Genomic DNA, 13985 nt, shown 5'->3' on the forward strand with positions numbered 1-13985 from the left:
TTTCTTCCTGTCTAGCAACACCCCCCCCCCCATTCGCCGGCTTTTGGGACTTATTGGCTTAACTCCAACCTGATTTGGTTCTGACAGACTATCTCCTTGCTGTTCGTGCCTAATTGATCTTCCAGAGAGCTTTGGCTGCATTCCAGCCCACTCTCTGTCATTTGCTCGGCAACCGGCATTCCAAAGCCCGTGGCAGTTGCACTGGGCACTGGGCACTGTTCAGCCAGCTGCAGATCTAACTCTCTCTGTTCTGCAGCTGGCTGTGGAGTTTCACTAGGAGCTGGCTCATTCCTGACAAAAACTAAACCAATCCCAGCAAACATCCAACCCACCAGGAACAGAGCAAAAAAATGTCACCAACTGCGTAAGAACATTTCAAAACACATGGGCAGTTGGAGCAGGGAAGCAACAGCAGAACACCCCCATCACTTCCCCAGGAGTTCACTCCAGTGAGTTCAGCCCCATGCAATGGGTCCTGCAGTCCTCTCTGCAGCAGATGGTTCCTTGGCTTCCCGGGGTAAGTAAGTACCTGGAAGGGTGAGGGCCTGGGCCCCACCCACTAGGCCAGCTGGTGAAGGCCTTGAAAGGGAGCAGGCCCTGCAGTCCTCCCCACTGCCAATAGCATTGCAAATCAACTGGAAATGGATCATCCCAAAAAATTACCGTACTTTTCCATGTATAAGACTAGGGGGTTTTTTACTCGAAAATAATGTTAATAAACGGGATTCATCTTATACAAGGGCAGTGCGTTGTGGGGGAGGGTGATTGGTTGCAGCTCTGAGCCGCAGCTTGTCAGGGGTGATTTGATGGGTGATTGGTTGCTGCGGCAAGGGCTGCCATGGATTGGGTGCTGCTGTGGCAGTTGGGCGTTCGAATTCCAGCTGCTGTTGGCAAGCAGGCAGACGGCAGTTGGCTTCTGCGACGAGCAATTCTGAGCGTTTGTCATCCAGGTTAGTGATTTTCTGCATTCCGTCCCCCCCCCCCCCAAAAAAATCAACAACTCTGGACCATATCTCCCTATTTTCTTAAATTTGAGTCTCCCAAAAAAGGGGGTGTCTTATACATGGGTGTGTGTTATACACGGAAAAATATGGTACATTCCAATACTATAAATATAACAAGATTACAGTGGTACCTTGAGTTAAGAACTTAATTAGTTCTGGAGGTCCGTTCTTAACCTGAAACTGTTCTTAACCTGAGGTATCACTTTAGCTAATGGGGCCTCCTGCTGCCGCCGCACCGCCGCCACCCAATTTCTGTACTCCTCCTGAAGCAAAGTTCTTAACCTGAGGTACTATTTCTGGGTTAGTGGAGTCTGTAACCTGAAGCATCTGTAACCTGAAGCGTCTGTAACCCGAGGTACCACTGTACTTAAAAAGCATGCAGCACCCAACAACAAAAAAAAGCATGCAAAAATAACAAGGGAATTTCTTTTTAGTCCTAGAAACACCCCTCCCTTGATGTTTCCTATTGCCCTCTCCTTCAGCAGTTTGTTACAAGGCTTCCAAAGCAAAGGGTGGGTGGGGGGAGCTAAAAACACCCCTCTCAAGATGTTGCTCCATGAGGTTTTCAGTGCAAGCTTGCCGTCCTCTCGCATTCTCTTTACTCAAGCATCAGGGAGGGACCACTTAGCACTCAAAATTTTGCTCGGTGTCCTGGATTATATGGATTCCTGTGGGGAAATCAAACTTTTTACAGACATTTTCCTTTGCTCACTGTACTGCCACTGAACCACTTATAAATCCTTCTTTTAATTGCGCATTTTATTCCGGAAATGCATATTCTATACAGGAAATGGCCCTGTGTGTTCATCTGCTGAAGTATAACATTCATGTTAATTTATGTTGAAATGCTTGTAGTAAAGGGGTGGAATTCAGCATTGTGCTATTTTAAAACAAGTGGGTGGAGAGCACAAGCTATGATCATGTTGCTACTGGATTTGAAAGAACAAATCCCAGCTTTTCCCCCCTACCCCCTGGTTCCATGGCACATTTTTAAAATTATGCAATAGAACAATTTTGTGATAATCTTTGAAAAAAAACATATATTTCTTTCCTGACCATTCATTTTCAGATAAGACGTTTGCATGAGAATTATGTTGCACATTTGATATACATATCTTCTCCAGAGACAAGTTTAATCCAGAGCTGCCAGAACTGCACAAATGTAGGTTAGTCGCAAATATCTGAAATAATTTGAATGAAAAATTGATGGCTGTCTGGTAAAGAGTTATAGAAATGACAGAGAAAGAAATGTAGGTTAGCCTAGACTGCTAAACAATCTACTTTTTCTCCTCCACAATGATTCCCCCCCAAACACACACACACACACACACACACACACACAAAAATGCTTACATTGGGAAAGAAAGAAAAAGTTTCCTGATTCCCAAAAGTAAAGCCACCCTTTCATAGGAACAACTTCCTGAGAAAACTGGCAACGAACATGGTGCCAGCAAAGATTCATAGATGACCTATAAGTATGTAAAAGAGTTTGCATGCATGCTTTTCCAAAGCAGGAGTTCATACCACCAAAGATATGAGGAAAGCCACCTTTAAAAACGAACAGCAGCTTCTCTCTTTGGCAATAAGCTTTCTATGCTTTTTTTTTTTTTTTTGCAGAAGTCTTGCATGAAATGACACACAAGGTTCTGATGGCACATGCAGTCTCTTCTACTGTAACATAATCCCAGTTAACCTAAGGTTACCAGATGTCCCTGTTTCCTGGGGACAGACCCTGGATTTACAAATCAGTCCCCTGACAAAATCCATCTTCTTTAGTAGGAAGTTGAAAAGTGTCCCCGGATTCATTGGAAAAAATCTGGTAACCTTAACCCCCCCAAAGAAGCTGCATTCTAGGCCAAATTAGGTCCTGGAACCCCTTTGCCCATGGCTGGTGAGGAGCAATGGTGGTCAAGAGTTTTTGCACATGTCATGATCTCCATGGATCCCCATGGGAGAGGGAGGGAGTAGAAGCTTCCCACACTGGAGTTCAGGAGCATTTTGCTTCCCACCCACCCTTAAGTTAGCCTTCACTGAGCTATTTGGGTCACTGGTGGACTAGGGTTGGAAACCATTCCTCCCCTCCCAACCAGGTTTGCACTAGGTTGGGGTTTCCTTGCCTTTCCCCCAGTGAAAATTATGAATTTCTTTCATTGGGTGGAAGATTGTTGTCTTTCTACAGCTGCTGAATACATATTCCCTCATTCCCTTTCATTGCTGCTGCCACCATATGAACATGGGGCATCAGTGTTTTGAAGAAAACTGTAGATTCATTTCAGTGTTTGTGAAGAGCAGCTTCCATTCTTCTGTCTCATGATTATGGACCTGAATGTAGCTCACGACTTGGGGTATGTTGGAAATTAAAGCATTAAAATCTATACCGTGTGGGGATAAGACCATTCAGAATATGGCTACCCTCCTCTCTCAATATCACCCTAAGACACACTAATAAATTGTTTACTTCTCCTTTTTCCCTGATCCCTGTCTGATGCTTTCCTTCCTCCTTGCTAGCTTCTCCTCCCTTCCCCGCCAGTTACTCTTATCCTTTGCTCTGTTTTCTTTCCCCCGTCACCCCTTCCCCCTCCCACATCCTTACCCAAGCAAGTACTTCTCTATGGGAACCACTCGACATCCTTTTGAGGAGACAGCCATTTTAGAATCCTCCTCAAATGCATTGCCCAGCATCAAGTTGGACTTCTGAATTTTTGGGATTCCAAAATAACCACTGCCTCATGGGGCTAAAAGTAGAGCTCATATAGAAGCACAAGTGGCACTGTGGTCTAAACCACTGAGCCTCTTGGGCTTGCCAATCAGAAGGTCGGCAGTTCGAATCCCCATGTCGGGGTGAGCTCCCATTGCTCTGTCCCAGCTCCTGCCAACCTAGCAGTTCGAAAGCACGCCAGTGCAAGCAGATAAATAGATACCGCTGTGACGGGAAGGTAAATGGCATTTCCATGTGCTCTGGTTTCCGTCACAGAGTCCCATTACACCAGAAGCTGGCCACTTGACCCAAAAAGCTGTCTGTGGACAAACGGCAGCTCCCTCAGCCTGAATGCGAGATGAGACCAACCCCATAGTCACCTTTGACTGGACTTAACCATCCATGGGTCCTTTACCTTTACTAGAATTGCCATCATCCACTTGAGTGACAAACATGCAGTAAAATCCCCATTTTACAGTAAGTCTTTTAAAAAAAGAAATGCAAAAGGACCCGTGCGATAAAACCAATCTAAAAGAATGTAGGGTGGGGTATGGGAACATTTATTTGTGTTTTTATTTTGAGCATGCATGTGTAACGACTGATGGTCCACTGCAATCATAGCTCGGCAATTCAATTAAAGTGCCATTTCTAGAAACTCACACACCTGCTGATTTCTATTTATATTTAGGGATAATTAATAAACTACCCTGCAGAGAGTGTCTGTCACAGATGGGAAGTAAGGAAAGGCCACGTTTTCACTAGAATGGCAAAGTGGGACAAAGCCATACCCGACATTCCCCTTTGATGCTGAAACCAGGTCTGCTGCCAGGGCAGAGGTTGCAGATGAGGAAATATGTTCCCCATTTCCCTTGCTGTCAGTGATTAATCTTACTGTGGGCAGTACTGCTTTGCCCCTATTATATTCTGAAAGGTTACAGTGAGTTTAATAAGTCTTCTATCAAATGAAAGCGGTTTCAAAACAGGAGAAAATACTCAAATATTCTCAACACAAAGAACAAGCAACCACTCCCACCCCCCAATTTACACGGGGTTATGTTCTGAGGTACTGCAAGAGCCATTGAGACAACCTTCAAACACCCTGTTCCACCCCTTTTTTGTGATGTTTTTGTGACATTTTCGGGTCACTTCTGTGTAAATTGGGCGATTGAATCATCATAAATGATAATTGTTTGCATGGGCTCGCCACCTTAGCAAAGAGGATTTTGGAGCCCTCACAGCCTGAACAAGACCAGTCCAGCCAAGCTTATTACAGGGATGTGAATATCAGGTTTTTCGCTTTCCTTCTAACATGTGCTACTGTGAATGGAACAATGAGACAGGTCCAAGCCGATTTTTCCCAGATGCAGGAAATTGTTTTCCGGTTGCACTGCTCATTTTTTCCATGAGTGTGTTGCTTCTGCTGCCACCACCAGGGCCACTACCCCTTCCTCCAGGCCTCACTCTAGCAAAAGCCAAGGGAGTGCTTCCTCAGAACAACGTGCTCGTGAGAGTGCCTGTGGCACTGTCGGTTTCCACAACCACTAGTTTAAATTTAAGGGAGGTGGGGAGTTGAAATCACTGACTAACTTAGTAGTGTTAAGCTTACTTTCTAAATCTATAGCATTTTAATTGCTAAGGCATCACAGGGGGCTCTCTCAGCTATCTTACCCAGAATGCCTCACTCTGAGGGAGACTGCAGCTTCTTCAAAGGCCATCATCACTTGCTTCAGAAACGGTGACAGCAGCAACAAGGGACAGAACCCCCACATGCACTCGCCGCATGTTGGCTTAGGGCAGGCATCCCCAACCTTTGGCCCTCCATATGTTTTGGCCTACAACTCCCATGATCCCTAGCTAACAGGACCAGTAGTCAGGGATGATGGGAATTGTAGTCCAAAACATCTGGAGGGCCAAAGGTTAGGGCTTATCTTAAGTAGCATGGGGAGAGGGATTCTGGTTTGCAAACATATTACTGGCTGAAACTTTATATACTGAGCTTCACCCTAACCATTGTTATCTCCTTTGTCATTTTTAATGGCATACACGTTGGCACCTTTGGAGCCCCTGTGTTAAGCCCTGAATGAATTCTCAAAAGCTTGTCTGTGGTGCAGAGTGTCCATCCATAGACTTAATAAAGCAGACTCCATTAATCTTATCAAATTGGTTCATGTGGAATTGTACTCTGAAGTGTTTGTTTAAAACAGTGGAGTGTGGCAGGGGGAGAAACCTCTGAATGCCTCAGTTTCCGTGGAGAGATGTCTTTATCGTCAAGCCACTTTCTCCAGAGTAATCCTGTTGAACTCAGTACTGCTACCCTTATGTAAGCAGCCTACAATGTCTGCTTCCACTCTTTATTAGGCCAGGGTCCCTCATCAGTATTCCTTCCTGCGCTCGTTCCTCCTCTTAAGACAGTTTCTTGGAAGTCTTCACAAAGGACAGTTACACAGTGTGCAGGCAGCTTGTTCATCTTTGGATTCTGTCCACCTGGCCTGCCCCCCTTCCCGCCCACAGAAGCACAATGGGAACTGCACAAGTTCGGCTTTTTTTCAAAGCCATTCTCCTACCTGTGAAAGAGAAAGTCGGATTTGCCAATGTTCCTTTTCAGTCTCCATCACAACTGTCTTGCCTCTCTCTCCCCCCCCTCCTTTTATTGTGGCTGCCTCTGACACTTAGTCACATCGTTCTGAAGTTGTTCCTCTTCTTCCTCTGCCTTGTTGTATTCTACACTTTTGGCTTTTCGAGATAAGGGCATCTTCTGAGCTGCAGCAGCATCCCATTTGCAGGAGAGTGCCTTGCGGAAGTGTGTGCAGTGCGGAAATCATATCCACTCAGCTTTGCACTCAGAAACGGAGAGACTTTGCTAGGTCACTCAACAAAGCTGATCCCAACCCCCCTGGCAACAAATGCACTCTTCCCCCTCCATCCTTTGTTTGCAGGAGTGTGGGGTGTGTGTGTGGGGGTGTGGGGGTGTTTGTACATGTTCTATTTTCCTTGCTACCACTTGGTTCAATTGATCCACCTAACAACAATAGAGAGAATGCTATTCTTATGTTTCTTTCTTTGGATCAAGAGAGCCGTGTTGTGTAGTGGTTAGAGCAGAGCTTTCCCAACTGTGTGTCGTGACATGTTAATGTATTGGCTGCAGCGCATGAATGTGTTGCATGAATGCTCCCTTTACTCCTCCTGAGGCTGGAAAAGGCGCTGTGGTCTAAACCACAGAGCCTAGGGCTTGCCGATTGGAAGGTCGGCAGTTCGAATCCCCGTGATGGGGTGAGCTCCCGTTGCTCGGTCCCTGCGCCTGCCAACCTAGCAGTTTGAAAGCACGTCAAAGTGCAAGTAGATAAATAGGAACTGCTCTGGCGGAAAGGTAAACGGCATTTCCATGCACTGCTCTGGTTCGCCAGAAGCGGCTTAGTCATGCTGGCCACATGACCCAGAAGCTGTACTCGGCCAGTAAGGTGAGATGAGTGCCACAACCAGAGTTGTCCGCGACTGGACCTAATGGATAGGGGTCCCTTTACCGTCACCTTTATGGTAGTAAAACTGAATTACTGTGTCATGAAATGATGCATGTCTAAAAAGTGTGTGCATTGCCATGATCTCAAGGTGGCTTACATTATTCTCCCTTCCTCCCTTCCTCATCCCATCCCCTGAACTCTTCTTGAATCAGGGAACTGCCTGCCCCCCACTCCAAGATCCAGATTCTCTCTGGCCTCCCTGTTCTTCATGAACAAAGATCAACACTCTCCATTGGTAGAAGCACTGGTGGCATCCACCCCCTGGTCATATGGTCTTACATATATTTGTCTTATTTTTACCACCTCCAGCTTCCCGTTTTGATTACATTCAACCTCCTCCCACTGTTCACAGACCAAGGGATGGATTTTCCAAATTCAGCAGCAGGAGACTAGCAGCCCACAGAGTCTTTGGAGACGTCAAAATCTAGGGAAGAAGAGGGAAAATAATCAGGGAATGGGTTCTAGATATTTCCCCCAAAGCATCTAAGGTGGCTCTGAGGACAATTTTTAAAAATTAATCTAACCATGACCTGATTCCCTATATTTCTAACTCTTAACGGATATCAACAGAAACAGACTGTGGAAAGAGTAAGAGATCCTACTTATAAGCTGGATGAAGAAATCTTCATTATTTGTGTCAATTGCATTTTCTGAAAAACCTCTTTTCTTCTGAGCAACTGTCCTCAAATAGTTGCTCTTCCCAGATTCCTCAGCCAAGTCACTCAGCAGGGGACCTGTAACAATGGAGCACATGACACCATTACTTTAGTTACCTTGCTTAACAATATGAATTGTTCCCCTTAAGGAAGTGAAATGTTATGAGTTTCTGGGTGCCAGGCATTGAACCCCTGGACACTGAACATCTGGGGAGTTGATCTGTGCCTTGTTTAAATGTACCCGAAGCTCTACATTTGATTATTGGCTATTAAAAACTGGTTGAAACCATTGTATTTCATTCACAAAAGAAAATCTGACGTGATTATGATAAAGGTTTATAGACAATGGGTGACACATTTATTGATCTTTTTTGTAACTTATTATATGTCCAATGTATAATTTATGTTTAGTAATCGGTAAGGGGTTGGGTGGGAAGCAGTTTTGAATATGAAACTGGTGGATGGCTGTCATTAATTCAGCTCAACTTCATAGAATCACAGAATCTTTGAGCTGGAAGGAACCCAAGGGTCATCTAGTCCAACCCCCTGCAATGCAGGAATCTCAGCAAAAGCCTCCATGACAGATGGTCATCCAACCTCTGTTTAAAACCTCCAAGGAAGGAGAGTCCACTACTTCTTGTGGGACTAGATGACCCTTGGGTTCCTTACAACTCTAATATTTTATGATTCTATGAAATGGATCTGGATTAATGACAGTCATCCACCAGTTTCATATTCAAAACTGCTTCCCACCCCAACTCCTTACTGATTACTATAGATAAATAATACATTAAAGTAGACAAATAAAAACAAGAAGGATCAATATATGTGTCACCCATTGTCTATAAACCTTTATCATAATCACATGTCAGACTTTTGTAAATGAAATAAAAGGGTTTTAACCAGTTTTTAATAACCAATAATCAAATCTAGAGCTTGGGGTTCCTTTAAACAAGGCTTAGATCAAATCCCCAGATATTCAGTGTCCAGGGGTTCAGTGCCTGGCACCCAGGAACTTATGGCAAAGGGGAGTCACAAACGCATAACATTTCACTTCCTTGCAACCTAAGGAAAGCTGTTTATTGGCAGAACACACTGGTCAGAAACTGAAAGAAACAGGGAGATGAGGAGGTCTAAGGGTGAAGGCCTGCTCCTGTCCATCATAAGACTGGACAGATTACTACAGGGTTTGAGTGGTGTTATTTTTAACTATTAAGTGAGAAACAGCAGCCGTCATCTAGGCCAGAAGTGTTTTCCCTTGGTGACCCCTCCATGTTGAAAAGTGTGTGTGTGTTTGCAAGGTGTTTCTTGTCCTGTCCAGAAATGCACCATGCTGGATGAAGACAGCTCTAGATCTTTTCTAAATAAATTGAATAAAACCACTTAACCCACTGAAAGATATATTTGAAAAATAAATATTAAGTGGAACAATGCCCATTGTTCAGCAAGGTAGCTAAAGTAACCGTGTCTTCTATTGTGACACGTCCCCTTCTGATTTATTGGCTGAGAACTTTGGGTAGAGCAACTATTTGAGGTTATTGAGTGAGAAACAAGTTGGTTTGGGTGAATTGTGTTTGCTGAAAAAAATGAAGATTTCTTCATCCTACTTGTAAGTTGGATCTCTTATTCTTTCCAAAGTCTGTTTCTTTTGCTATCCCTTAAGTTTTAGAAACATAGGGAACCAGGTCATGGTTAGAATTATTTTTAAAGATTGTCCTCAGGGCCCCCTTAGATGCTTTGAGGGAAATGGCTTGCAGTGCAGAGATAGAGAGTATCGAGGAAATAACTATAATCCATTTTGTGACCTTCTTCCTTTTCTTCCCTAGATCCCGCTGTCTGCACAGGATGAGAGAGCTGCTGGCCTCCTGTTGCCGTGCCATCAAAATCCATCCCCTGGACCATTTGGAGGAGGATACTGTGATGGTTGATGGAAGAAAGATTAGAGTTCAGAGGATTTATGTGAGACCGAGGGACCAGGGGATGGAAGCCACCAGATGTTCCAGTCTGTGCAGGATGAGAGAGCTGCTGGCCTCCTGTTGCCACTCGATCAAAATCCATCCCCTGGACTGTATGAGGGAAGAAAGCGTCATCGTAGATGGGAGGAGGATAAAATTAAGAACGATTTATGTGAGACCAAGGAACCAGGGGATGGATGCCACGAGTGCTTCCACCAGTGGTGAGTCTTGATCTTTGTTCACGAAGAACAGGGAGGCCAGAGAGAATCTGGCTGGCTGGGGGGGGGGGGGAGGCAGCTCCCTGATTTAAGAAGAGTTTAGGGATTGGATGAGGAAGGGAGAATAATGTGGGCCACTTGGAGATCCTTGCAGTAATAATAAATGAAAATATTAAGAATCTTTTCTCTTCTTTTCTCTTCCAGGCAGCGGCAACAGTGAGGCCAGCAGCTCAAGCTGAGCTCTCCCCACCAAGGCCCAGTTCCCCTTCCCCCAATTAAATTTTTTTTCTTCTATTCTAACGAAAGTTGTATTACAAATATGCTAGTCTTTGGTCGTGTTAATGGAAAGAAGAAGAAGAAGTCCCAGCGAAAGAAGAATGGATACAAAAACTTATGGAATATGCAGAAATGGCAAATCTTATCGGAAAAATAAAAAATCTAGATAACAAACATTTTATATATTTTTTATTAAAACAAGAGAGGACAGTATCAATTCAAAGAATTTAAGAAATTATCAGGCAATTTTACATCATTTGAACCAATTATTTAAGAAAGCTATGATACAGAACTACCTAAATTGTGTAGAAATTTATTCATGTATGCAAATAGTTTATTGAATATTTAGAAATAAACTGTAAACAGATAAGAAGATTGGCAGGATTATTGTAACAACCTGCAGTTTTATAAGAGTATTTAAAGTAGCTGAATAAATGAGCAAATAAAGTTAATTTGGATATGCAGAAAATATAAAAAAACAAATTTAAGGAATTGCAGAAAGGGGGAAGGAAGTTAAGTTTTGAAATGTTAAGATGATTGTAAAATTATTGAAATGTATAAAATTGAAAATCATAAAAAATTAAAAAAGGAATGAGGCACAACAGAGACTGCAGTTTCTTTTTGATGCATGGTTTGTATAAAACTGAAAATCATAAATGAAATATATATAAGGCACCTCTTCTATCAAGCTCTTTTATTACATTTTTTTTTGCCCAACTTTCTCTCCAAGAGTGCAAGATGGCATCCATGGTTCTCCTCCTCATCATCATTTAATCCCCATAACAACCCTTTGAAATAAGTTAGGTTAGATGCATCAGATTCCTAGAATCGTACAGCTGGAAGGGACCCAAGGGTCATCTAGTCCAACCCCCTGCAATGGAGAAATCTCAGTGAAAGCATCCCTGACAGATGGCCAGCCACCTCTCGTGGGAGTCTGTTCGACTGCCAAACAGCTCTTACTGTCAGAAAGTTTTTTCTACAAATGTTTAGTTGGAATCTCCTTTCTTGTAACTTGAAGTCATTGGTTTGAGTCCTACCCTCCAGAGCAGGAGAAAATAAGCATCCTCCCTCTTCCATGTGACAGCCCTTAAGATATTTGAAGATGGCTATTGGATCTCCTCTCAGACTCCTCTTTTCCAGGCTGAACATACTGTGATGGCCTGAGATTTGGACTCGGATGCTGAACCTGAGGGATCCCAGCCTGCACAGGATTCCCCGCCTCCAGAACCAGCTGAGCCAGGGCTGTGGCATGAGCCTGAAGGGTCCTCACCTGTGCTGGATCCTCAAGTGCAGGCATCAGCTGAGTCTGCTCTGGCTCCTGAGGTGATGGAGGACCCATTGCCTGCAGGTGCTTCACTCTCAGCCCCATCAGAGGAAGCTGAGGTTGCCTTTGGGTCCAATTGTTGGGATACTGCCAGGGAGATAAAGCCCATCATGGCCCCCACGTCGCCTCCGGACGATCCATCGATCTCCCGTAGATACAGTATCAGCAGTTAGCCACACGAGCTCCAGAAAATAGCTTGCCACATTCCAGAGCTGATGCACGCTCTATCAGCAGAATTCGTACAGCAAAAGATGCACGCAGGAGAGCATTATTTAGAAGTTTATTCAGCGTTGGTCAGAACAAAGGAAAAAACATGACTGCCTGCTTGCGTGTTCAGGCACAGAGAGAGAAACGAAAGCAATAGAAAACATAAACTTCCTGTGAACAGGAAATACGCAGACTCTGTGACTCACAAAGCCTGCTCCCTTTTAAGGTGGAACGGAAATATCCTGAGTCTGCTCTGGCACCTGAGGTGATGGAGGACCCATTACCTGCAGGTGCTTCATTCTCAGCCCCATCAGAGGAAGCTGAGGTTGCCTTTGGGTCCGGTAACCCTCCAGTCTCTCCTGAGCTGCAGAGACTCTGGGCAGAGAGGTGGAGGGAACGAAGTTCCCGCAGGAGGAGTGCTTGCCTCCAGGCCAGGAGAGGCGAGTCACCAGAGGATCAGGGCTGCCCTATGCCTCGAGGCAGATAAAAGCCGGCCAGCCCCAGTCCCAAGTTGTGGGAGCAACCATTGTTGGTTGCTAGTTCCTGCCTGAACCCTGTCCTGCATTTCTGCCAGAGCTCCTTACCTGCCCTGGCTCCCTGCTTGCATGTCTGTTCCTGACCCGACTCCCTGCCTTGCGCCCATTGTCAGCTACTACGGACTGCCTCCATGTTGCACCTTTGACCATGGACCGGACTTGGACCCCGCCTCTCGGGTAACCCACTGGACCAGCACACATACCCAGATACTTCAAGCGTTCATCATAAGGCTTAGTTCCAGACACTTTATCATCTTGGTCACTCGACTTCCGGGTTGGCGCCATCGCCGAATGGCGGACTCCCTCCGAGCTCCGGAGGGAGCCTGCTCGGCAGGGGCTGGGTTCTACCGCGCTGGCGACGCGGGGACCCTTAAAAACAATGGGCGCTGAAACCCATGGGCATGGTGACTCGGCGGGCACCGTTTGCGCCCCCCCGACCACGCGAAGGAGCCTTTTTAAAGGCTACGGAGCGGGTGACAGGGGGGTGGTGGTGCTGTGAGTCCTCCGCTTCCCCTGCCGAGTGAAGCTGCATGCCATTTGGCGGAGAGCGCTGACTTCTTCCATTGAAAATCTGGACTTAAAAGAATAACCTGTGAGTAATTGGAACTTGGATTAAAAAGGGTAACAAATTTTTTCTTAAATTCGGAGGGAGCGGGGGAGGTGCAAAAAGGAAGTCAGCCTCCCCCCTGTTGTAGAGGAGCTAAAGCAAAGGACCTAACAACTAAGATCGAGTGCAACCTTTTTTTTGATAAAGTTATTAATTTCGCGATGGAAAATTATAAGCTGGGCTGGAGGAGAAAAGTGGAATGTGAATTAAAATACAACCCCCCCCCCGAAAAACCCCGGGAGCGATCCGCGAGAGCGCCGGGAGAGGAAAAATAGAGGTTTTGACAGCTGTCAAAGGAGCTGCCAAAACTGAAGAACAAAAAGAGAACTTTGTTACGAGGACTTTGCTGGTTACATTTGTTATAAATTGGATATAAACTGTTTAAAACAAGGAATAATAAGTTACTTTGACTGGTGGGTGTGATCGGGAAGGAAACTGAGTTATTATAATCCCTCTAGAGGAGCTGTGGGTCATTACAAGTATTGCTGGCATGGAATTTGAATCGGACTTTTTATCTCCTGGGAAACTGCAGAAATGGAACACTATTTTGTCTACAGAGGTCTACACACTAAAGGAGACAATAGATTTATCTATTGAAGAATGGAAGGGACTTGACGTAATGTTTTCTTCCTGAATAACAAAACCTCTGTAGAGGAATTACAAGCTTTTTGGAATTAGAACATTTGTGCAGGAGAGGAGGGGGAAAAAAAATAAAAAGAGGATGTCAGAGTCACCCGTGGTCCCAGCTCACAAGAGACCAAAGTCCAGTCCGGCTTATGTACAAAAGTTTTTATTGAAGAACATTCTTAGCTTCACAGCCGAGCTCCGTGACTCTACGTCTGTTACGCTTAGACCGCTGAAGTCCCCTCTGAGTCAGTCCCGCCTCTACACCAGTTTAAGAGGCTTGTACTGGTCCACCTCTTCCTCTCTTTCCTTTTCCGCAGGGTCTTTCTGCCCCCCTGTGTTCTCTCCCTTCGGGACTCCCC

General features: G+C 45.0%; 1 long non-coding RNA gene across 2 annotated transcripts in view; it reads left to right on the forward strand.

The window, feature by feature from the left end:
- The first annotated feature begins 216 nt into the window (after positions 1–216).
- The window catches only part of LOC309344013, a 33882-nt gene continuing 20113 nt past the window's right edge, over positions 217–13985 (forward strand). The window contains exons 1-2 of one of the 2 annotated variants that reach the window (XR_014157527.1): positions 217–517; positions 2074–2170. This is a non-coding gene — a long non-coding RNA (uncharacterized lncRNA). The other variant, XR_014157528.1, reaches the window with a different exon arrangement.

Source organism: Podarcis erhardii (assembly GCF_964252035.2).
Source record: "Podarcis erhardii genome assembly, chromosome: 6".
NCBI lineage: Eukaryota > Metazoa > Chordata > Lepidosauria > Squamata > Lacertidae > Podarcis > Podarcis erhardii.